The sequence below is a fragment of the Castor canadensis genome, chromosome 5, assembly GCF_047511655.1.
Source record: "Castor canadensis chromosome 5, mCasCan1.hap1v2, whole genome shotgun sequence".
Lineage (NCBI taxonomy): Eukaryota > Metazoa > Chordata > Mammalia > Rodentia > Castoridae > Castor > Castor canadensis.
The window spans coordinates 7198698-7224250 of record NC_133390.1 but is presented as its reverse complement, the minus strand read 5'-3'; the positions used below and the strand labels follow the sequence as shown (position 1 = coordinate 7224250).

The window sequence follows — 25553 nt, the reverse complement described above, 5'->3', positions numbered from 1 at the left end:
GAACACTAGTAGCTATTAAAATGATCTTTTTAAATTTCTTTTTGTTTTTGAGACAGGGTCTCATGGTGGCTGGCTTCAAACTCACAATCCTCCTGTATCTGCCTCCCAATTGCTTGGATTACAGGTGTGCACCACCACACCTCCCAAAATTATGTAAATTTTGATTAACACAGAAATGTGTTCATAGCATAATTGCAAGTGAAAAAGGCATGAAACATACCAATATGTATTGTGTAGGAGTCTCATGTCTCCCTAAGAAAACCTGGAAGAACATATGCAAAGACAAAGAGGCTAATAAGGTATTTTTCTGGGTTCCCCAGAAAATGTGGGGATTATGAGAATCCCCACATTTTTATTAATTTTCATAGTGTAAGCTTGTCTGGCCAGGCGCTGGTGGCTCATGCCTGAAATCCCAGCTACTCAGGAGGCAGAGATCCGGAGGATTTTGGTTCAAAGCCAACCCTGGGCAAATAGTTCATGAGATCCTATCTAAAAAAACCAAACATGAAAAAGGGTTGTCGGAGTGGCTCAAGTGCAAGTATGAAGCCCTGAGTTCAAACCCCAGTATTGGAAAAAAAAAAATGGTTGTAATGACCGTTACTTTTATTTTTTGGTTTTGGACCTCATGTGTAGAGAACTGAGTATTAACTTCTTGGTTCATAGCATACTATTGCTGTCACTTTCTCTAAGGCCTTTCTCTTGTTTGAGCTAATTTTCTTTTTAATGTTTTATATACACGAATTATTTTAAAATCAGAATAAATAAATCTTATATAAGGACCTTCACTTGGTAGTCTGTAAAAAGGGCAGAAGTATCAGATTCTAGGTCATGCCACTGTCCATGAGGGAATCGTAAACTGTCCACCTTCTTACTCGGTGTGAGGGGCAGAGATACGAGTATTAGTCTGTCCTTCAAATATTTGGTCTATAACTCCAATTACTCAACTTAATGGGCTTATAACAGTGTACCAGCAAGAGTAGTTATGGGGGCTGTGGAACAATGAAAAACAGCTGTGAGCTGTGCATTAGTTGCCTCTACTACTCTAAATAGCTGTGACTTAAACAACAGAAAGTTGTGGAAGTTTTAAGTCCACAATCAAGGTTTAAGCAGGGTTGTTTCTCTCTTATGGCTGTGAGGGACAATTTGTTTCATGCCCCTTTGCTACAAACCAGGCATTCCCAGATGTGTGTCTTCACCTGGTCTTCCCTGTGTATGTGTTTGTCTCTGTGTCCAAGTTTTGTTATTTTTGATTCCTCTGTAAAGACCCTCTCTCCAAACAACCTCATCTCATCTTGGAGGGGTGGAGAGAACACCGGCTTTGCAACTATACTTGGGCTGGAATCCTTCTGTTTTTACTACTTACTGGTTGTGTGACCTTGAGAACGTCATTTAATTGTTCGTGGCTTGTTTTCTCATTCATATAATGGAATTTTTTTTTTTTTTGGAATGTAATCTTGCGGGGAAAATTAGATACTCTAGAATGAACTAGATAGTGGGGCTAGGACTTTTTTTTTTTTTTTGATGGGGGGAAACCTTTGTTCTTCTGAGCCTGGTCAACACTGAGCTGGCATCGGTTCCAGAATGCCTACATGTGTTCACTTGTTTGTAAATTATGCCAGCCATAATTTACAGGATACTTTTTAGGTGAAGCCTATATAAAATCATTTAACAGCATTCTAACCAGGACATGACCATTCACTGATCAATGATGGGTAACGTCACAGTGGGGGAAGGGTGCAGCCTTGTAGATATGAAGACCAGCAATGGCTTCCATTCCTGCTTCACTCGGTTGGTGGACCACACTGAAGACAAGGACATTATTTCTTCAGTCATTGTCATACCCCATCCAGGTTACCCAAAAGATTAAGCAAGTTTACTAGCAGCCAAATAAACATTTGGCTTAAATTTAATCTAGTGTTAAAGACTGAAAAAACTCTTTAAGAGTTTTGACAGGAATGAAACTCTGGCAGGTGGGTGTGGGGAGCAGGGAGAGACGCAAGAGGAGGGAGGAAGGCATTGCTGAACAGGTGGAAGTTTGGCCTAATTTATTTTAGGTTTAAGTCTAATTTCTTTCCAGGCCTGTGCTAAATTGAATGGTTGCTTCAGCGTATCAACGTTCTGTTAACTGTGGGAAAGTTTTGTTGGAAATCATTTAAAGCAAGCGTTTTTCCTTGAGTCACATAGGACAGAGCCCAGCATTTAATCAGTTTTTTTTTTTTTGATGCCTGTAAGAGTTTATCTGACGAGACTGTATTTGTTCACAGCTTAAGCAAAATTTGGCATGAATCCTAATATGGCAAAATCAAGCTTAGAAAAGCCATTCAGATTTCCGACTTCTGGTGAAAACAGTATGTATGTACAGACACCGTTTTTAACTATGAAGTTAAACGTCATTATTTGAGTTGGTACAAAATACAATTTTTAGCCGATGGCTTTCTACTAATTACAAAGTAGCCAGCACAGCCTACTTCGGTTTTCAAGCCCGGGGAGCTCACGCAGCATTACGTAGCCAGGCAGATGGGGCCGACGAAATAAATATGAAAAGCCAGATGTTGGGAAGAGTTTTGATCGTTAGGGCCAAGTGAGCAGATTAAGAAGCTGGACTCCAGTGTATGAAAAGGAAAAGAAAAAGAGGGAACCGGGCAAGGCCACAGTACAGCACACCAGGACTAATCTCGGGGCATTCCGATGGAGAACGCGGGCAGCGCCCAGAAAGGTGGGGAGGGGCGGGGAACGGGTGGGAAGGCACGGCAGAGCGAGCACAGCCCGAAAAGTTTTTAGGCCTGCTCGGCCCGGCATTTTCCGCCGCTGGTGCTGGGCGCTGCCATGATTTGATCAAGGTGGCGGGCGCAGGGGCATCCCGGCCTCGGGCGCAGCGTCCGGAATTCCTGAGATGTCTGGAGCGCGGAGGCGGCCTCCTCCCCGCCCCCGCCGCGGGCATTCTCCGGCGCGGGGGGCTCCCGGCTTTTCCAAGAGCAGTTCAAACGCACGCACGGACGGACGCGGCCGGCAGCGCCCCGGGATAGAGGCGAGCGCCACGGCCCGACGCCGGTGAGAGCCCTCGGCCCGGCCGCCCGGGGTGGGCTTCCCGGGTCCCCTCCCCCGCCCGGGGCCGCGCGCCCCTCCCTCCGCGCGGGCGGGGCTGCGGGCGCGCGACGCGGAAGCGCGGGGCTCGGGGCGGCGGCGCGGGAGGCCGCGCGCTCCCCGGACCGCAGTTGGCGCGGGCGCGGCGGGGGCTGGGCGGGGCGAGGCGGCTGGAGTGGGGGGGGGGAAGGGTGAGAGGAGGGCGGCGGGCGCTCGCGCACAGGCCGGCCGCCGCCTCGCCCCCGTCCTTTTCCCTTCCCTCTCTGGCCCGTCCGTCCCCCCTACCGTTCCCCTCCCCCGAGCGAATCACGCGCCCTCCTCTGACACTCGTAGCGGGCCCGAGCTCCGAATTTATCCTTCACGTGACCTGAGGGGGTTGGGTGGTTGGCTGGGGACGCAGGGGAGAGGGAAAGGAGGGAACGGAATCTGCCGTTACCCGAGCAACAGGCCCCGCCCGCCGGCTTGGGGCCGGGGGGCGGGAGGAGTACGTCAGCACGTCAGCCGGGGTTTTGCGTTTTGATTGACAGTTGCTATAGCGACCGGGTCGGTCCGTCGCCATTTTGTTGGTTGGTTTTTTTTTAAACCCTTTCGCTTCCCGCCCGAATAATAATAAAAAGCCCCATTGGAGTGAGGCGGGGGTGGCGGCGGCAACCGCGGCGGGGGGATCCGGGGAGACTGCTGCCGTCGCTGCTGCTGATCGCGGCCCAGGTCGGGCTGAGGGAGCGGACACCCCGAGCGGGGGGTGCGGGCGCCGCCGCCGCCGCTTCTGCTGCTGTTCCTGCTGCTGCTGTTGGTGCCGCTGCCGCCGCCGGCGAGCGGGCGGGACCGGTGTGAGTGTGCGAGTGTGTGTGTGAGTGAGCGTGTGCGAGGGCGAGTGTGCGCGCGTGTGTGAGTGTGTGCGCGAGTGTCTGTCTGTGCGGGGATCGGGGGCGGGCGGTTTGGGCTCTCCTGGCGGAGAAGCCGCCGCCGCTGCCGCCGCCGCCGTCGCCGCCGCCGCTCGGGCTCCGGCGCTTCTCGCTGCGCAGGTTTGGAGCGCGCGCCATTTTGTGAGATTTACAAAATCCTCCTCGGGAAGAAGCCACCGGGAGCGGCCGCCACTCGGCGCCCGGCCTCGCCGCCGCCGCCGCCCTCAGCGCCAGGCCGGGCCGCGCGGCCCCGCCGCCGGGACTCAGGGCCCGGGGACTGCGGTATTTGCCGGGGAGGGGCTGTCGCCTCCCCGGCCCCGGGCGCCGCTGGAACCGCGAGCCGGAGAGAGACGGAACGGGCTGCGGCGCGGTCAGGAGCCGGGAGCGCCGGGGGCGGAGAGAGGCGGCCGGGGCGGCGCTGGCTGCGGAGGCCGCGGCGGGAGCGCGGCTCGGGAGCCCGAGGCTGAGACTCACCGGAGGGAGCGGCGCGAGCGCCCCGCCATCGTCCCGGTGAGTGTCCGGCCCGGCCGCGGCCCCGCCCGGCTCGGCTCGGCCCGGCCCGACCCGGCGCTCGCCCCGGAGGCCTGCAGCCGGGCCCGCGCCGAGGCCGGCCGGCCGGGCGGGCGGGCGGAGGGAGGGACCTGCCATTTTAGGAGGAGGCGCCGCGGGCCCGGGGCCGGCCGCCGGGGGAGGGAGCCCGGGGAAGGCCGGGTCCCGGAGGAGAGGCGGGCGCGAGCGGAGGGAAAGCTGCGGAGGGTGGGAGCGGGGCCTGGGGGCTGGAGAAAGCGCCAGACCCTCACTGGCCGCCCGGGCGGAGGGAGGAGGGTGTCTTCCTCCTCCTCCTCCTCTTCCTCCTCATCCTCTTCCCCCAGCTCCTCCCTCGTCCCTCCTCTCGGTCCCCACCAGTGCGCGAACCGCTGGGGTTCTTGGCAAGGACAATGCACGGGTTAAGAAAATGGGGCTGGCTGCCGGGAAGGCGAGGGCGCGGGGCCGGGCCGGGCCGGGCGCAGGCGAAGGTCGGCGGCCCGCGCCGGTCCGGGCCCGGCGGGCCCCGAAGTTGGGCACCCGAGGCGGAGCGGTGACCTGTTTAGCAGCAGGAGGAGCTGGTGGCCGAGTAGACGCGGATTGGAATGGATACCTGTGCATTACAACAAAACTTCGCGAGTCTATTTATAGGCACGAAGCACGTTCAGGTTTTGGAGCCACCGGAGCGCTGAATATCTTAGCACTTCAGCCAAAGGCCCCTCCTTAGCCCGAAATAGTTAAAAATGGCAAAAATCTGTGAGTCCGTGGCTCCGACTCCCTGTCTATGTCTTTCTGATGCCCAAGCCTAGATTATAGGAATCTGTAATCTAGGTGCAGCTTTCGAATGCTAGCATCGTTTGAGTTCTTGGATTACGCCAAGATTGCCAGGAAATGCACCTTGTACCATTGTTTTCACTTAAAGACTCGGGTCAGGCACTCTTATCCGGGCTTTGTAGGAATTTACCTTACCAGTAGGAATTGTTAACCCATTTTACAGACGAGGAGACTGAGCCTAGAGAGGGGCAGTGACTCGTCCAAGGTCATACAGCGGGGACCCCAGGAGCCAGGTATTTGTAGTCAGCCTGGGCGTTTGATCTCTAGGTTATAGCTCAGTTTAGAAATGCTGGCAATTTTTGGAGCAGTGTGTATGATGACTCAGGATTCTAACCTAGAAATTGTGTCCACATATAGTTTTCAGCATGGAGTTAACTTAGTGGTTTGCAAAAGTGGAAAACGTTGAGATGAACCCTTTTAATGAAAGTTGTCTGTCCCCCTGTCCCCGAGAAAACTATGTAGTCAGCTTTTGAGTGGAAGGAATTAAAAAACACTATTTGGTGCGTTTTGTTTTTCGCATTTAACTTTAATTATAGGCATGCTTCGAGTATTGACAAACCATAAGAAAGTTTTGTGTGAAGTTACTTTTAGTCACTTTTTTCTTTGAATATTAGATTTTTGTTCCCTTCCCCTTTTATACTTTGTGTGGCTAAAGCATTAAAAAATGAAAATATTTGGTACTTTGATTTGGGGTGTTAATTCAGTGGAATTACCTTTAAATTCCTTAAGTTTCTCATATCTTAGTTGTTTTTGAAAAGACTATGAATGTGAGAGTAGGACAAAAATTTCACGTTCTAGGGTTTCAAACAGCCTTTAAGAAAGAAAAGTGTATTTGACTATAGTTAAGATTTTTAATGTACATAGGACTTACACTTAAAGTACCTCAGTAGTTTTGGAGGGTTTGCCTTGGCATAGTAGAGGAGTTTATGGTAGCTGTCCAAATTTATTTACACTTCAGACTTGCCAGAAAGTTAAGGACTCCTGTCAATATCTACACCAAGTACTCTGGTAAAACTTGCTATAGAAAGTTCCTATTACTCCTGAGATGCATAAGCTCAGAAGTTAATTATTCTAGGAGGAAGGATTGTCTTTTGTGTCTGTAAGATGAACGCACATTATTTTATACCTGGTGGGCGTTGAGATTTGAACCTTGAGGGAATAGACGAGAATGAATGATAATTATTGGTAAGAGTGGGGAATGGATTAATGGTTTAATGAGATCTTTGATATTCTTAGGAACTTGAAAATTAGGTATAAGACAGTTTCTTAAACATTGGAAATATGTTGTTGGGACCTATTAGGAATTTACCTTAGACAATTACTACGTGCTAGAGATTGAACAACGAGTGAGTTAATTGAGCTATTGGAAGCTAACATTTCATGGGGCTGGTGGGTGCTCAGGTGGAAGAGCTCCCGCCTAGACCCTGAGTTCAACCCTAGTACAGTCCAAAAAAAAGGGACTAGCGTTCAGGATAAATGAAAATAATTAATTTTAATGCAGTGGTTGGGAATGTGAGTTGTAAAAATCCTTGGTTAGAAATTTTATATTTTCTTCTTTATAATATTATCTGAGGCCTGTCACTTAGTTTTATTTTTGGAGAGTTATTTTGTTTATGACTTAAAGATGTAGGAGTGGAAAGTGATTAAGTGCAACAACGTACTAAATAATGTAGGTTTTTAAACTAAATAGTGCTGTGAATATTTATCTGGACAACTAAAATTCAAGGTAACTTGTGTTAAATAGGATGTGCCATGACCTTTGGCATGCATTTTGTTTTGTAAATACTTGGAGAAGGAAAATACTATTCGCATTGACTGTTGGGTCTTAAACTTTTTTTTTTTAATTTATTTATTTTTCTTATGTAGTCAACCCATCTTACTTCAATTTCTAAATTTTGGAGGTGAAGTAAGATATAAGACAAGTACTTTCCCCATTCAATTGTTGGGTATTACTTAAACTTTTAAAAAAAAAGGCATAGCTCAGAAATCTAGACTACGCAGAGATGTTTTTGCATATGATTGACAGGTGTCTAGTTATGGAAAGAAAATTTGTATAAAAGTAACCGTTATGGACAAGAAGGGATTGCCTTGTACATGGCACTAAGAACAAGAGTAATAGAAGTGGGGGCCTAATTTGTGGTTTTGGTATTTGTTACTAGATGTCTGTTAATTTGTCTTTGCTTTGCATTAGCTTTTCTCTTACAGTAGCAAAGCACTTTCACTTTACCCTCCTACCTGCCCAAACAGACACACACACACATACACCTCCAAGCAATTTCTTCTCTTACCCTTTACCCTCTTTCTGACCATCCAAACCCAACAAAACCTAAGAACTTCCAGAAAGTCTCTATCGAGAATTTTGCTCCTCACTTCGAATTACTATTTTGTGGATTCTAAGCAGTAGTTTAAACTATGAGCTAACAATCTTTGCTTTTTGTTAGAGAGTGTTTTGGTGGTTTTACCTCCATATACACTTGCTTGTTTTCCTTTTAGAGGTAAATGTATTACTTGAAACTTGATATAACAATTTGCCCTGTCAATTGCTAAATCAGTTGTGTCACTAGTATAATAGTGTGTTAAGTATGCAACATGGTTGTGTCTTCTAAAAGACTTGTGGCACATGTATGTTAGTTATTTTGACCATTTGGCAGTTTTTTTGGTGGCTAGAGAACTTGTGGACATTCATAACTCAATGCTTGCATGATTTTGAATTAAAAATTTTGGGGGGGGGTTAAATTTGTGTTTATTTGGAAGAAGTCAAATCACCTAAAGTTTCTTCTTTGTCCCTGAATAAAGAAATCTTAAATCTTGCCCTATGTCAATTCTATAATGTTAAGATAGAGTTGTAAAGTTTACCACTGAGTGTGTGAAATTGAAATGTACACTTCATATGACTGACTTAAGGGTCATACTAAATAATGAAGACAAATCATGCTTCTTGATCTAGTGGCTACTGACAGCTTTAGTTTCATTTTTTTGGTATATGCAAACAGAATGACTTGGAAATACTGCATTATAAGAAACTGCTAAATATTTTTTTTTTAGAAAGTTATGGATTTGCTTTGAAATCCTACTTGCAGAGTTCTGTAGTGAGTTAAAATTGATTATGAGAGGTGATACCCACATTGAACACCTTAAATGATGTGGTTCCTCAAAAGCATACTTTTTGCTGGTCATGGACTAGTTTTGACAATTGCTTCGTTTACCAGAGCTGTGTCCCTTCTCTTCTAGCAGTTGGTTTTTGAAAGTTTGTATTACTGTTAAAAGTAAGTTTTTACAAGATTACGTATTGTTTAAGGGACATACTTTCACATGCAATATACAGTGAGTAATAGTTTAAAATGTGTCTCTGCTATTGTTGATGAATCATTCTGAATTTTATTTCCCCATACTTGAATGGCTTAAGTTGATTTTTTGAAGGGGACTAGTGAATGGGTTTGACATGAAATGAAACCAGCTTTCAGCATTAAATCTTACTTTAAATAATAGTTCATCCTGTTTATCAAACAATCCCCTACTTTTTTCAAGTTTGTAAAATTTTTAATGACAAGAGTTGATTTTCTTTTTAATTTATGAACATTTATGGTTAAGGTTTGTAAAATGTCCAACTTTGCCATCTACCCCAAATCTGCTTGATTTCTAATTATAGGTAGTAGTTGAGGCAGCATGATACTGTGGAGAGGCGACTTGCCCTTGGGTGAGCAGAGGCTCCTGTCAAGCAGATCTAAAGTCTCAACAGGTTCTATCATTCCAGGGTAGTGTGACTGTAGGCATGATTTCTGTAAGCATCGGTTTCCTGATACTTAGGAGGTTGATAGTAGTTGCCATTGGGTTGTTGTGAAGATGGTGATGATATAAATTTCTTTCTCCTCTTTCCTTCCCCTTCTCTACTTCATTCATACTCCTCCTTTCTGTGTCTGCCTAAATATTTCAGAGAGCTCTTGTCCAAGCCCCAGTCCAGGTAAGGCTCTAGGCCCATACATTCTTTTTAGGTGAGCAGGACCTCCTGCTTTCTTTCACAATTGTTACTGCGTATAGCTATGTAGTGTGTGTGTGTGTGTGTGTGTGTGTGTGTGTGTGTATTTTTATTCATTTAATGCCGGTCTTTTCCTCTCCATTAGATTGTAAGGTCCATTTGGACAGCAGTACGTCTTTCTTGAGTACAGCTGTAACTCTAGTGCCTTGCACATAGCAGCTGTGGATATTTGTATGTGTACACGGAATGAGGAAACCTGTGTGCTGATGCCTGCCTCCTTACCACACCCTAGCTGTTTAATCTTGGGCGTAACAGCTTCTCTACATCTCAGTATCCTATGTACTAAATGTGGACAGCACCAGTTGCCCTACTTAGGATTTTGAGAATGTGAAATAAGATACTTTAATGAGTTTTTTTTTTTGTTGTTGTTAAAGTATAAAATGCCATATAAATATAAGATAGTACAGTTGTAATAATCTCAGTAATGGAGTGATCCAGTAGGAGTCTTTATTGTGACTTAAAGTAAGAATTTACAGTTGAGAGTTTTAGCTTCACCAAGTTGTTAAATTTACAAACTTAACAGTTTATAAGTTTTAACTTTATAGATGTATTAGTTAGAATGTAGATTGACTAAATACAGTGGCTTACAAAGAAATTTATTTTTCCTCATAAAACAACAGTATATGTAATCTAAGGCTGGTATGATGGCTCCCTGACAGGGGGAACCTTGGTTCCTTCTGTCTGTGGGTTTCCTGTGTTTAAGGAGTTACCTTTTTCTTAATACTACAGGGCAGCTCTCCACCACATCCATGGTCCAGAAACAGGATGAGGAACAGACATATCCCTTCCCTTTAAAGATAAATCTGGAAGTTGCATACATGACTTTTGTTTACATACTATTGGTCAGAATTAGTAATGTGACCATGTTTAGCTGCAAAGGAGGCTGGAACATGTGGTCTATGGTGGGGTGGCTAGTTGGCTGGAAATTTCCATCTACTGAAGAAGGACAGAATGAGGGAAAGTTAAACATTGCCTGTCACAACTTCCAAATGTTTTGGAAGAAACTTCTAGAAATTAAAAATAAGGCAATTTATTAACTAATTACTAAATTTTATTTTCTGTCTAGTCGTTAATCTTTTGAGCTATAGTATGCAAATTTAACTAGGCTATCAGTTATGCAGTGTATAATACCTATAGTCAGATTAGAAAAATTTATATTTTTTAGTAGTGAAGGGATTTGGGGCCTACTAGCATATTATTTTAGTGATACTTCATTTTCTAATAGAAACATACTTTTTGATTGCTGTGATTATATTGTAAAATTTGGAATCTGAGTTTTGGATTTAGTTTTACTAGTCCATTTGGCCATACTGTATGTGAATTCTTATTCATATCCATGGCAGATAATGCTGGAGTAATATTTGGATCTTGTCAGGATTTCAGTAAATGTTTTGAGTTACTGAATGTTGCAAGGATGATAGCAGTGATGTTTAAAAATACATTTACTCTATAGTATCTTCCCCTTTAGTTTCTGTGGGTTTGGAAAAAAAGAGGAAGATCTAGAATTCCTTTGAACTGTATTCTTAAATCTAGCAGGGACTTGGGAAGACCGATCATTATCAGTCTTCTGGAGAATTCGTCACAGTTGTGGGATTCCCAAGTTGAGATGTTTTTCTTTCTGTAAGTTTGGGGTGATGCTCTAGATTCTGTTTTCTGCCTAAGGATCCCAGGTAATCCTAATGCAGCAGAAACATTGCGAGAAACGCCAATGTTGTTCATCTCTGTTGTGGAAGGAAATGAATGCAGGAGGCTAAGGACTAGCCAGTGCCTCAGAAGAAGCAGGCCCGGACTAACTTTAGTGTTCTTCACTCCTGATTCTTCCTTCTTTCTACAGAAGGATGGAGTGCAGCGCCTACAAGGTGCATTGGGATTTTTATAGGAGTAGCTGTCATTCTGAAATATGGTGCTTTTTGTGTATCATTCCCAGAGAATAGTTGGCTTAACTGTCCTTTGAGTTCAATAGGAGAATAGTCTCAGTCAGTCAAAGAATATTAAAAGGTGAGAAGTTGAAGGTTTTAAATAAGATAGGGCTAGTCAGCAGTGTAGTGGGCAGCATTAGGGTAGTTGGATAGGATAAGTGCATAGGTACTTTGCATGATTAGAAGGAACAAAGGCAGTCTTGTCCCCAAATTACTGCTTCCCTTTTTATCCGGTTGCTTGCAGTTTTCACTTTTGAAATTTATTTCATTAAGTTTGCTATTAAAATGGAAATATGTGCAGAGGGATATTCTTCTTATCAGGTTAACACTTTATTATTATTATTATTATTATTATTACCACCAATTATCTAGCCATTATTTTAGAAATCACAGGTTAGTACCTGCACTAAGAGTGCTTTTGAAAGGGGGAGGGAAGTGTATGGTACGTGTTCTTTTTCCTGAGACAAATGAAGGGGATGTTTGAGAACTGTCACATGTGGGATAGCCTTCTCTGTGGCCAGCGTTGGTAGCATTAGATTGCAGCTTAATGGCTTCCTGTCACTGAGAATATTGGTGATGGCTCTGTGGATAATTCTGCTTAGAACCTACTGGGTTTGATCAACCTCTAGCTCATTTTTCTTACTGTTTTGTCACATGTGGAATGCTCCTGCTTGAACATGTAAGATGGATTTCTGATCACCTAGGAAATTCTAGTTTTTAAAAATCAACAAGTTTTATATATTCAGTTCTTAAAAAAAAAATCAAAATCAAGCCCTATAGAATGGTGTCAGATCATATACCCTTTCTCATGCTCCACAGATAATAACCATTCAGTTTGTCCTACTAGAAATGGTCTGTGTATATCTAAGTTCAATGATACATATATAATACATTTAATAGTATTGTGTTACAAAATTCTGTGTGGTCCCCTTCCATTTTTTTCTTTACCATTTCCCCTTTTTTGGTGGTGCTGAGGTTTGAACTCAGGGTCTTACACTTGCCAGGCACGTGCTCTACCACTTGAGCCACTCCACCAGCCCTTCCTTTTCCTTTTATGTGGTGCTGGGGGTGGAACCCAGGACCTTGTGTTGCTAGGCAAGTGCTCTACCACTTAGCTACATCCCCAGCCCTAGTTTTAAGTGCTTAGACGTGTGTGTGTGTGTGTGTGTGTGTATGTATGTGTGTGTGTATGTATGTGTGTGTATGTGTATGTATGTAAGTGCATAGTACATGCATTTAAAATTAAAAGCATACTAAGCACACAGCTTTGCAACTTAAACTTCTTAATGTATGTTACAAATACTTCTCTATCAGCTGACAGCTTCTCCGTTCTTAATGGTTGTGGCATACATTTATTTAGTCCCCATTAAGGGGCATTTAAATTGTTTTCATACATTTGCTCTTCAAGCAGTGAAGTGTTAGTGTCCTTTCTTGTACATCCTGTGTCCTGTATTAGCCAAGGGACACATATTTACAAGGAAAACTGTGTATCAGGTGTATGCATATTTGAATATGTATTGCCAAATTATCTTCCAAAAGGTGGCACCAATTTATATTTTCACCACTAGTGTTAGAGAGTACATTTACTTCTCACCAACACAGATATTCTCCATGTTTTTAAATCTTTGTTACTTTTTAGGTGAATAATGGTGTCTAGTTGTTTGGATTTGCATTTCTTTAATTATGAATGAGTTTTCAACTTTTTTTTTTTTTTTGTGGTACTGGGGTTTGAACTCTGGGCTTCAAGCTTGCTAGGCAGGCGCTCTACCACTTTAGCCACACTCCATTCCAGTTTGGTTATTCTATTCTGGTTATTTTGGAGATGGGAATCTCCAGAACTATTTGCCTGGGCTTCCCTCGGACCATGATCCTCCTGACCTCAGCCTCCCACATACCTAGGATTATAGGCATGAGCCACAGGTGCCCTGCAAGCCTTGTTTTGAGATAGAGTCTCCTTATGTAGCCTGGACTGTTAAACTTGAGATTCTTCTACCTCAGCTTCCCAAGTGCTGTGATAGACATCCTCCACCATACCTGGTTGAGCTTGGTATTTTAAATAGCGAAATATTCATTCTTTGTTAGACATACAATTAAAATATTTTCTGGGTTTCTTTTATTTTGTTAAATAACTGATACTTTGATAAATTGTAAATATCTACAGAAAAGGGGACTTCGGTTCCTCTTCAGCAAACTTGTGCGTGTCCTCTGTATAAGATGTGAATTGCGTTGGTAGCTTTTGAATACAAAAATCAATGAGATTTGGTTACTGCCTGGGAAGAGAGAGAGAGACAGAAAGAAAAGAGAATATGAATTAAGCTTTGGTGACAGAATAGCGAAAGGTTCTAGTAAGGGAATGACTGGTTTAGTGGAACAGTTGAGAATACTTCTGACTGAGGACCTGAGGAATTGTTAAAGAACTGAAGATAGACATTATAATTCAGGTCGTCCATTAGAAACAGGTGGAAACAATTTGCAGCACCATTAAAGATGAGCTCAAAAATGGGGCAGTGGGAGAAAGCAGTGTTCGAAGCTGTGAATCTGGAAAGAAAAAGTTGTATTATAATTTATGGTTTGGAAAATGTAGAGTAGCTGAGCATGTGAGCACATTGTTTATTCTGTATGTCTTGGTATTTTCCTGAAAGCCCTCATTCTGTTTATTTGTATAGGTATCCTAACTGGAACACTGATCACCTAGAACGCATCTTGTGGCATGGTAGAACTATTTATTTATTGAGCATCTACTAGTGCCAGACATGAAACTAGAGCCTGGAAATAAATGCTAAAACAAAGACTACTTCTGTGTTTCCCATTACGGAAGTTGTGTTTGGTGGGGAAATCTTTAATGGTAGTCTCTTGAGTAGGCTTAAGGATACAGTCTAGATTAAACACAAGCTAAATTCTTACTGGGGGAACATAAGAGTCTGTGCTTTGGATAACTTTGGATGCTGCTGTTTTGAAGGCCAAAAATTGTCTTTTTTTTTTTTGTTGTTGTTGTTGTATTGGGGTTTGAACCTTGAGCTACTCCACCAAACCCTTTTTTGTGAAGGGTTTTTTGAGATAAGGTCTCTGGACCTATTTGTCTGTGCTGGCTTTGAATCTCCATCCTCCTGATCTCTGCCTCCTAAGTAGCTAGGATTACAGGCATGAGCCACCCACCTGGCTCTTTTAAGGATTTTTTGACAGTTAATTTTAACTCAGTTTATTTTTGTATTAGTAGGACTCTATTCCTTAAGACAAATACAGTCTTCGAAAAATTTTTTTCTGATTTGATAATTGTCTCTTGAAAAGAACAACTGCTGCAGTAAGAGCACCTATCTAGCAAGTGTGAGGTATTGAGTTCAAACCAACAACAAAAACCTGCCATGTAGAGGTAATTTCTATTACTTTATCTTTACATCAAACACATTCTCTGTTATTTTGTGATAAAACTTCTGAAAGCTTTTCAAAACAGCTTGGTAAGAAAATGAATAGGATTTCATTTGGGTATTTCGTAATCTAATTTTGTTTTTTTGCATTTCTTTATAATGGTTCTTTAGAATACAAAACATCAGTAAATCTGAGGTAAATTTACTAGGAATTAGCCTGAAGGCCAGCAGTTACTCAGCAGCATTATAGTCACCTGTGCAGAGGGAAGAACTTAAAGACAGAAGTTTTAGGATTCATAGCAGCCAGTTTAGAAAAGGATTATTTGTTGAATGTGACATATCTAGTCATGAAAAGGTTGTGGACATAAAGAGAAGGTCAAGGAGTAAGAAAAATTGAATAGACAGAAGTGAAAGAGATTTGAGTAATCAGATGAGCAAGAATTCTCTGGCAGTTAAAAAAAAAACAACCTTAAATGTTTAATTGTACCTTTTAGGGTAACGACAAACTATTCATAGAACCTGTAAGCCCTCTGAGTGATTTGCCCACCTTGCTTAGTCTTACCTCACAGGTAACTCTGGATCATGTAACTTGTAAGTGGCACCCCATTTTTACATTGTTACTTCCTTGGTCTGGTATCATCACCTCTTTTACTTTTCTTTATTCAGTTTCAGCTCAGGTATCACTTTGTCATCCCCCAAGTCATTCTTAGTTTTTAAAATTTTACGTCTCCTTGTTCTCTTACTTCATAATACTTATTACAGTTAGTAATTTTTTAGTGCTTGTTTGATTAATCCCCTGTAGAAATCAACAGTGGTATTTTGCTCCCTTTTGCAATCTTAGAGTTTGCCAGGTGCTTGGCACATAGCAAGCACTGAATAGACATTTATTGAATGAATCAATGAACTACATGTTTTGAGTTTTACTGCTTGGTGTCAAGGATCTGAGCACTATAGCAGATGATGTCTGTACATGTGAAGAAAGAGCAGACCAAGGAGTATGGGAGCCTTGATGAAAAAGAAAAAGTGAGGCTTTTTAAAGACAGAGAAAATTGGAAAACTCATGTATTTACTGTATATAGTAGAAAGAGAAATTATTAATGCATATGAATGCCTACTACATATTGGAAGGTAAATATTGAGAGTGTGAAATAGAAAGATTGTGCCTTCTGTATTAAAGATGTACTACTAAAAAAGTAGTTTATTGAAATTGATTGGTCCTTTGGAGCAGTTTCTTATTAATATTTTGAGATAAGGCCTTGTTATGTAGCCCAGGTTGGTCTTGAACTCAAGATCCTCCTCCCTAAATTTCTGGAGGACTGGGATTACAGGTATGTACCACCATGGCAGATTGGAGCAGTTTTAAATTATGGAGGGAAATAAACTTGGATATTCTTCATTACTCCTAGCCAGCAGAGTGACAGTCAGTCAACTGGAATGAAGATCCAGCATTTGTAGTAGCTCTCAGGTACACATTTAAAATAGCTTCTAACTTCACTTTCCTTTAAAAAGGGACAGAAAAGTGAAGAAAGTAACTTTTGGATACTTTTTAGCATTCAACTTGAAGTTTGGATGGTAGAACAAGAATGATTGAGGGAAAGTTTATTGTATGGACAGGTTTTCATAAGAATGAATATTATAACTGTAGTTAGAAAATTAGAGAGATGTTGATCTTGTCAGGTGAATGAGTTCTTTTTAAGCATATAAGAATAAAGGATTTGTTTCAGTGTAGTTTTGCAATCTTTCTCAGTGACTAGTCTTCCTCCCTTCCTCCCTCCCTCCTTCCTGCCTTTGCTTGTTAGGCAGGTGCTCTTACCACTTGAGCACACCTTCAGTCTTGCAGTTTATTTTGTAAGAGAGGTATTCATGTAAATACATGTTTCTCTTAAAAAAGTAATCTACTATTTAGTAATAGTAACGATGGCCACTATTAATCAGTTACCTGCTATAGGCCAACCACTGGATATGTATTCACTACTGGTTATTTTAATATTCTTAGCAAGCATACAAGGTAGTTGGTATTATCCCTGTTTTATAACTTAGGGAAAAATAAAGATGCAGAGAATTAAATTTGCTTTGGTTTAGTCATAGTAGGTTGCATATGTTGCCTCCAGGTAATAACAAAGCCCAGTGAACAGTTAATTGTCCACAAGTGAAATTGCCAGCAAGTTAAACATTTAGAGAGAAGAGAGGCAGACTCCTGTAACCCATTAATAGAAGGATTAGATAAAAGTTCAGCATGTTGGGATTAATGCCTTGTTCTACTGATTCATTAGTCTTTTGGGTGATAAACAAAAATGTAATACCTTCCTGTGTTTGAAGGGTTCTTTTCTTGAGGAGTCTTGGGTGGGAAGTGAGATCTTCCATTATGAAAACCATTTGCTCACTTTCCCTTTGCTTTTGCCCTTAAGATGCAGTCATGTGACCTGGGGGTCTCCTCTCTTGCCTATGCCTGATTACCTCAGAAATGAGTGATTTTTCAGAATCAAGCACATTGTGTAGGCACTGTGTTTCATGGTACTGGGGGTGGAAGCTGTGTATGTTTTCCAGAGGTAGCAGCAACAGAGTCCAGTTACAGCATTTACTTTCTGGTCTCTGTGATGTCAGTACAAGTTGCAGTGACTGAATTTTTTATTGTCTTCACTGCACCGGATCTGTGGTTTGATTTTTGGGTATTCGTGACTGGTACCTGTGCCCTCATGGGATTTTTCTGTGACTTTCCTAATATACTTTAATAACTTCCTTTTCAGCCTAAACAAAGCCAGAGTTAGTTTCTTGTGTTTGCAGTGAGAACTTTACTTAGATGATGCTAATTAAGATAATAGACAATTCTAAGGAATTCTCCAGGGTCAGGCTTACCTGCATCTAGATTAGGATTTATTAATGAGAGGAGTCCAGAGTGTATGTTAACTGAAATACTTATAAAACAGTTTGTTTATTGGTTTAATTAATTTACTGAATTTAAGTGTGTGTTCTAGGTGGGAATACAGAAGTGACTTGATATAGACCTTTGTACTCAAAGAGCTTACATTCTATTGTAAGATATAGAATAAATAAGAAAGCAAAAAAATACAGTTACAAAAGTGATAAATGTCATGAAAAAAATGAGGTGATGTTATAGAGTGTGTGTGTTACATCTTGTAAAACATTTCATTTAAATTTAAGTGTCAAGGAGTTATGACTTCTTTCTGCCTTTGACTGTTAGTTAGTATTCTGAATTTGCCCTCCCACCATAAACATCTAGAGCATTGGACAAAAGACTTTTCACATACTGCGTAATAGGTAGCACAGGACTGTGACCCCTAACAGATGGAAAATGAATGAAGTAAGCCCTATGATAGCCTAGTGTTCTGTTTGAAGGCACTTTTCAGACCTCATTGGTAGGGCAGGCCATCCCAAATTGATCTGGGTGACTTCACTGAGTTGGGGAAACAAAGACTGGAGTTGCAAAAGACCCTGGGGCTCTACTTTGAGCAGAGTTCTGGAGAAAAGGGAGCTATGTAGAGAAAGAGTTCCATACATCTACTTAGTGGTTCTCTTAGTTGAGTGAATACCTGTCTGTACCTATCTATAGGGTACAGTTTTATAAAAGGACTTTCTGTGGAAGCTGTAAGCAGAACAGTTCTCAGTGCCTACACAGTGCTGAGAATTCTTTAAGTACCTTACAGCTAGAGTGGAAAGATCTCATTAAATGCAGGGTCTGTTGAAATCCAGAAGGGCTAAACTGGTCCTGAAGTAAAGGCTACTTTAGATATGTCTGAAAAAAAAGCTTAAAATTAAACTTCAAAAGGAGTAAACTCATCTGAGAATAATGTAATTGTCTTTCATTGCAGTGTCCAACAGTCTTTAGGAAACATAACATATACCAACCCCAAATCCTTGTAAAATGTTCACCATCCAATTAAAAATTACTAAATATGTAAAGAAGCAGGTTAATGTGACTTGGTAAGAAATCAATCAATTGAACCAAATCTAGAACTAACACAGATGTTAAAATTAACAGACATTACAAATATGAAGGCAGACATGGGAGATACTAAAAAAAAGTAAGGCCTAGATCAAAGCAAAGAAAACTACATGACATGATATGTACACTGGATGGCATCAGTTGAAGATTAGACATTATAAAAAAAGATTTGTAAACTTGAACACAGAGAAGAGAAAACTCAGTCGTAGAAGCAGGTAAGACAGATACAAAACAGCAGATAGGGTTCTTAAAATGGCCATTCTAAAAATGCAAGGTTAGGGTGTGGTTTAATGTTGACATCTTAGTACGTGAGTTTTGCTTAATAATTGTGACTACATTCTGAAGTCGATTTGATGTGTAGTTAGAGTGTTAAAAATAAGTATTCTAGCAAAGCAGCAGGGTATTTTCCTTTCACTAAGGTTACCACAAAGTTAGTGGCTTAAAACCCATGTACCATGTCACAAATTTCTGTGGGTCAGATGTGTGGGCAAATCTTAGCTTCCTCTGCTTTAGGGTCTTAGAAACCTGAAATCATGTTTGATTGAGGCTGTTGTCCCATCTGAGGCTTGAGTGTGAAAGTTCTCTTCTGAGCTCTTGTGATTGCTGGCAGTATTTTGTTGTTTGTACATTGTCAGACTGAGAGCCTCAGTTTCTTGCTGCCAGATACCATAAGTTCCTTGCTATGTGGGTCCTTTCCAACTTGGTCACTTAACTTTTTCAAAGCCAGTGAAGGAGCGTCACCTCAAAGTACAGGTGTCTCATAACTTTTACCTTTGCCACATTCTGTTGGTTAAAGGCAAGTCACAGTTCCTGCTCACACTCAAGGGAAAGGAGCCACAGAAAGTGGGAGTTACCTTATAGTCTGTCACAAACACTATTGTGTAGTGGTAAAAAGTGCATTCTCTGGAGCTTGATCTTCATGTATGGCTTTGAATCCTAACCCTGCCTATTTGGAGATATATAAATGTCTCTAAGTCTCAGTTTCCCGATCTGTGTAATAAAGATACTGTCTTCCTACTGCTTATAGTTGTGAAGAATAAGTGAACATAACATGAAGTGTTTTGGACTTTATAACTCCACCTTACTGTTAGGTCTCAACTTAGGTATCGTATGTTCAGCGAAGCCTTTCCTGACTTCTCACTGATGGTGATTCTTCTCCCCCTTCATAAGTTAAGTTTCAAAGCACCCTGAACTTACATTTCTCATCATTTTTTACTCTTTCCACCTGAATTTTATAGCGACTAGGTTAATTTATTTTAGGATTATGTGTTTGGTTTGCTGCTATTTGTTCAGTGTCTAGTGTAGTGGCATATAAAGACTCCTTTCGTGCTTGCTAATTGATTAGATGAGTGATGTTAATGAATGCATTATTTCTTTTAGAAAGTATTTTTAGTGTTCCTGTGCCAGTACTTGAGATGTCGATCTGAGAGATAGTTCCTCTGGATCTAAGATAGTCAGGCTCTGGCAGGGGGATCTAGGCAAATAATAGTCTTTTAACTATGATTATAAAGGTTTGCAAGAGTGGATGCTAAGTAGTAGTAAAAAAATAAAGAGGCTAAAGGGATAAAGAGTCAGTAATAAAAATTAGTCATTGTGAAGTAGAAGCAGGATACACATTAGGGAGATTCCGCAGAATGTGTTCTTCAAAGCACTTGACCTTGAGATGGTATGAAGGAAATAAGCTTGGAGAAAATTACCTTCTTGGGGGGGTCACAAGTCACATTAACATATTATAGGAAACTCTTTCCCTACCTGTTAGCTTACATAGGACAGATTTTTGTTGTTTTGTTTTGGGGCGTAACTAGGGTTTGAACTCTGCTTGCTAGTCAGGTGCTCTACCACTTAAGCCATACCCCCACTCTTTTTTGCTTTATTTTTCAGATAGGACTGTGCATTTTTGCCCAGGTTCACCTAGACCTCAGTCCTCATGTTTCCTGCAGAGCTGGGATGACAGGTGTGTATCATCATGCTTGGCTTGTTTGTGGAGATGGGGTCTTGCTAACTTTTTGCCTGGCCTTGAACCATGATCCCCTGACCTCTACCTTCTGAGTAGCTTAAATCACAGGAGCGAGCTACTGCCGCACCTGGCCTGGGCCAGTCTTTATTAAATTTCTCCTAACACTAATAAACATACACATACCACAACCTAATTAGGTATTGTTTTCCTTTAAACTATGATGAAACTGATGTTAGAGGTGAAGTAATTTCCCTTAGAATACAAAGTAGCTAGTAAGGTAGAGTTCGAATTAGGCCTCATCCCTCACTCTTAATTTTTATTCTGCGTTGCTTCTGGAGAGCATGTTTTAGAAAATACTAGATTAGTTTCATGAGAGCAGGGACCGTGGACATTGTGTGCACTGTCTCTAGGACTAGACTCTTGCTTAGCCTTGTATTATTTTATTCTGTTATTTGAGCTTTCCAATTGGAATTAGTTGAGAAACTGAAGTTTTGGTGCATAGTAGTTAATATGATGCAGTCAGCATAATGCACAACAAAACATAGTTTTGTGTTTTTGCTTTCATTGGGTAGGGCTTTGTCTACCTCTACTCCTTATACCTCTTCCTCTTCTACCACTTTCAAGTCTGCTACCAGATTATGAGTTGTTTCTGAAATAGCTTTTAGTTAAGTTCTTTCTTTGTATTATTAACTACCTCTCTACAGACCAGACCTTTTGTCCTTTTTGCTTACTGCTGTAATTTTTTAAGAATAAAATTTTGTTTGTAATAAGCATGTAATTAAAATAGCATACTAAGTGAAAAGGCTTAAAATAAAACATAACAGTCGTAAGCACATTTCTCTGCTTCTCATTCCTACTCCACAGTGCAGTAAGGCCTTGTTGGGCAGAATTGAGCAGGCTGTTTTGTGTCCTGAAGTCTTCAGGGGATCTTGGGATGACTGAAACATTTGTGGCACTGTGTGCCACACACACTAGTTGACAAGCTCTGCCCCACAGGTAGTCACTTTCATATCAACTCTTAGCTGCTGCTTTGATTTACCTATTTAAAAAAAATTCTTGGTGTGTGTTAATTGTACAGAGGAGTTTCATTATGTTATTTCCGTATATGTATATAATATATGTTGATCACATTTACCTCTTCTATTACTGTTTCATCCAACTCTCCCTTTACAACAATTTTTAACAGGTTTCATTCTGTTTTTACACGTGTATAAAGTACTTTGATTATATTCACCTTCCCTTTCCCCTACTTTTGCCCTCCCCCTCCTGCTGGTTTCTACCCTCCAACAGTCCCTGTTTTGTACTCTTGTCATTTATTTTTTTAAGCTTCTGCATATGGGAGAAAAAATGCAGTATTTGTCTTTTGTCAGTTGAGCTTATTTTGCTTAACATGATCTCCAGTTCCATCAGTTTTCCTGATACCACCACAATTCTATTCGTGATTGATTATTACTCCATTGGGTATATATAACATTGGTTACCTGTTTATTACCAGATATTATGCTTCTTGAGTCAGGATGTTTTTGGATGCAAGTTCTGAGACCTTGATAAAACTGGCTTCAGGTAAAGGAATTTAACTCACAATTGGAAGTTGCTGAGGTGGGACAGAGTCAAGAGCTAAGTGATTTGGCCACAAATCACTTAAAACCTGGTCTCAGGTTTTTCCTGAGAAAAAGGAAAAAAAGGGGATCCCTTTAGTCATTGGCAGGTTTCAATCTTAAATTAATAAAATGACTGCAGGAGTGTCAAGAGTTAGACCCAGAAACACAAAAGTGTCTTTAGGGGTCTCCCTGCCTAGTGAAGAATGGAAACTGCCTAGAAACTCTTTGGAAGACTTACGGGTTAAATAGCCATTTTTGAAAGACCCATCAGGAAGGGAGATCAGATTACACTTCGGCCAGTTAGGCCTATTCCTGGACCTGGACATGGTTTCCTTAAGCACATCCCTAAATGGGAGTGGTGTGCAAATGGGTTCAGAACAAAATTAGCTTCTGTTACAAAGGAAGAAGGATGGTTTGAAGGCTGTGTAGGTTATTCTCATCCTAGTTTTGTGTCTGATTTAAAATGTAATATATTATCTACTGTCTTTCTATTAAAGCATATGAACATTAAACGTTAGACCTCCTTCCTTAGACTTTTCTTCTTCCATTTACCATTTACAGTTACATAGCTTTTTAAAAATCAGTTGCCAGTGTTTAACTATGACTGTGTAAATCTTCTTTATTATACTACATTGTTTACTACATTTTTTTCTTTGTGTAATTTTGTTTTCCCTAGAATTAACACTTGTCTTGTATTTCCATTTGTTTTGTTTTCTAGGTACCTGTGACTTAAGTTTTCTCCTACTTTCATTAGCCTCTCAATAAGGTTTTCTGTACAGTCAAACATATTAGATAATTAGTTATTTTTGCATTTCTCCTGTTTTTATTCTCAGTTTCCTGATTCTCTGGCTTTTTTTTTTTCTTTCTCCTATTTTGTCTTTCATGTTGCCAGAGGACATCTTTCAGTACTCCCTGAGAAAGGGTACATCAGGGAGGCATTTATTTATGTATGTATTTTTGTGATACTGGGGGTTTAATTCAGGGCCTTGTGCTTGCGAGGCAGGCACACCACCAGTTTGTTACTTTTGTGCTAAGTCTTTATGACCCCACGATCCTCTGATTTGCGCTTCTCTGCAGAGCTAGGATGACAGGCATACACCACACTCCCAAACATTGTGTGAGGTTGGGGGGCGTCTCATGAACTTTTTGCTCCTGCTGACGCTGAATCTTGATCCTCTTGATCTCTGATCTCTGCCTCCGTAGTATCTAGGATTATAGGCTTGCGCCACTGTTCTGGAGCATGATGCTTTCACTTCTGATTCAAGTCTTTCAGTTGGTAACATTTGCAGTCTGAGTATGTTTTATTGCAGTACTGACTGCATCATAATCTCACTTGATATAGTAGATACAATTTTTATTCTGTTTTCATTAAAACAAAATGATGGAAAAGTTTAGAGAATATAGTGAACTCCCATGTACCTATCACTCAACTTCAAAATTTATCAACTCATGATCATTTTAAAAATATTCCTAGCCAGGCATGATGGTATAAGCTTGTAATCCCAGCACTTGGAAGGCTAAGGCAGGAGTATCCCATGTTCTAGGGCATCCTGGCCACACAAATAGTAAGACCATGTCTCAACAAGATCAAATAAAACAAGAGTCAGTATTCCTGTCTGCCCCCTTTTCTTTGAATTTTTCAGAGAGAACTCAGGCATAATTTCAAGCTTGAATGTTGTAATATATATCTCTAAAAGAGCAAGGACTAAAAACTATAATCCCCAAACCTTATCATACCTTCAAAAGACTATTATGTCTGTAACAGTTCAACTATCCAGTAAGAATTCATACTGCCTTGATTGCCTTATAATTATATCTTAACAATAGTTTATTCAAATCAGGATCTAAGTCAGGTACATAAATTATCTTTGGTTTACACATCTTTAAGTTTCTTTTAATCTATTGGTTACTCCTCTGTTTTGTTTTTTTCCCTTGGAATTTCTTTGTTGAAGGAAATGTCACCTGTCTTGTAGCTTCCCATAGCCTGGATGTTTTTGAATGAATCCCATTGTGTTTCCTATCTCTTTTATTTCCCCTCACCTGATAGTAAGATCCAGAGGCTTGAATTTATTAGTTTTAATGTGTCCCCCCTTACTCCTTCTCAGGAAGTTGTAAAGATCTGTTCTCTATCTTTGGTGTGCATTTTTGTAGCAGTCTGTTTTGGCATGGGTATTTTTACTGTAGTGAACCCATTCTTTCACTTTGAAGGAGTGCAGTTTTTTTATTTGATTAAATTTTTTTTTATTATTGCTGTACTGGGGGTGTGTTGTGACATATACCAAAGTTCTTACAACATATCATAGTTGAACTCACCTCCTCTGTCATTCGCCTTTACTCGCTCCCCCCCCCCCCCCCCCCGTTCCTGCAGTAGTTTCAACAGGTCTCATTTTTCCATTTTCATACATGAGTATGTAATATTTCTACTAAAGGAGGAGCATATTTTTTGCCCTGGGAACTTTTCTTATATAATTTCCTTGAAAATTTCTTCTTTTGGGGTTTTTCAGATGAAATGTATTTTTGTTATTTTGTCTATTTTCTATTTGCTTATTTTTTATGCCATGGGAGATACTTCAAATTTTTTGATCAGAGTTTTTTTTTCCCTCCACTAGTATGTTTTAACTTCGTGGCTACATACATTTTATGTCTTTGAGCACGTTTATATTATAGTTGAAGACCTTTTTTCCCCTTTGTGGCATTGATTCATTTTGCTTTGGATTTCTGTTTTTCTGCTTGTTTTTGTTTCTTTTTTTTTCTTTCCTTCCGTTCTTGTTTTTGAGAGGCTGGCTTTGAACTCTTGTGTTGAAGAGCTTCTTGAGGAGCTAGGATTATAGGCACACAGCACAATGGGCAGTGCTTGGTTTTTGCCTTTCTATTGGCAGCTTTCCTCAAATATTTGGATATCCTTTGGCCAGTGGCTTGTATTTAGGAGTGGGGTATGATGAAGCATATGGCTGCTTTTTGGAGGGTGAGCAGTTTTCTCTGAAGGCTTAGGGTAGGTAAGGACCCATGTATATGGGTTTCCCTGGGGTTTTACTGCATGGATTTTAGTGTTGCAGATTGAGATTGTAAATCCCATACTTGTGGGAGAGAGAAGTATATTGTCTTCTGATGTTCTGTCAGAACTGTGGTTTGAAGATAGGAGTGTTCAGTTCTCTTTAGACTATTAGTTCTCTTTCTAGTTTTAAGCTGCAAACCTATTTTCTCTTGTGCTTGGTATTGCTTAAGTACAAACAGAATCTCTTCATTTACTTTTCCACGAGAGAATATTCTTCCAGTGTTATATGGCAAGATATTTGCCAGCCTCTATAGAGTTTGGGCTGTAACTTGGGGTCTTACTACTATTTTTTTAATTGAAATTAATTA

General features: G+C 41.0%; 1 protein-coding gene across 10 annotated transcripts in view; it reads left to right on the top strand.

Annotated features, from left to right (window-relative positions):
- The first annotated feature begins 2589 nt into the window (after window positions 1-2589).
- The window catches only part of Dyrk1a (dual specificity tyrosine phosphorylation regulated kinase 1A), a 133468-nt gene continuing 110504 nt past the window's right edge, over window positions 2590-25553 (top strand). For 2 of the 10 annotated variants that reach the window (XM_020184271.2, XM_020184280.2), the window contains exon 1: window positions 4367-4499. The gene's annotated coding sequence lies outside the window, so the exon portion shown is untranslated. The other 8 variants (XM_074072658.1, XM_074072663.1, XM_074072662.1 and 5 more) reach the window with 7 other exon arrangements.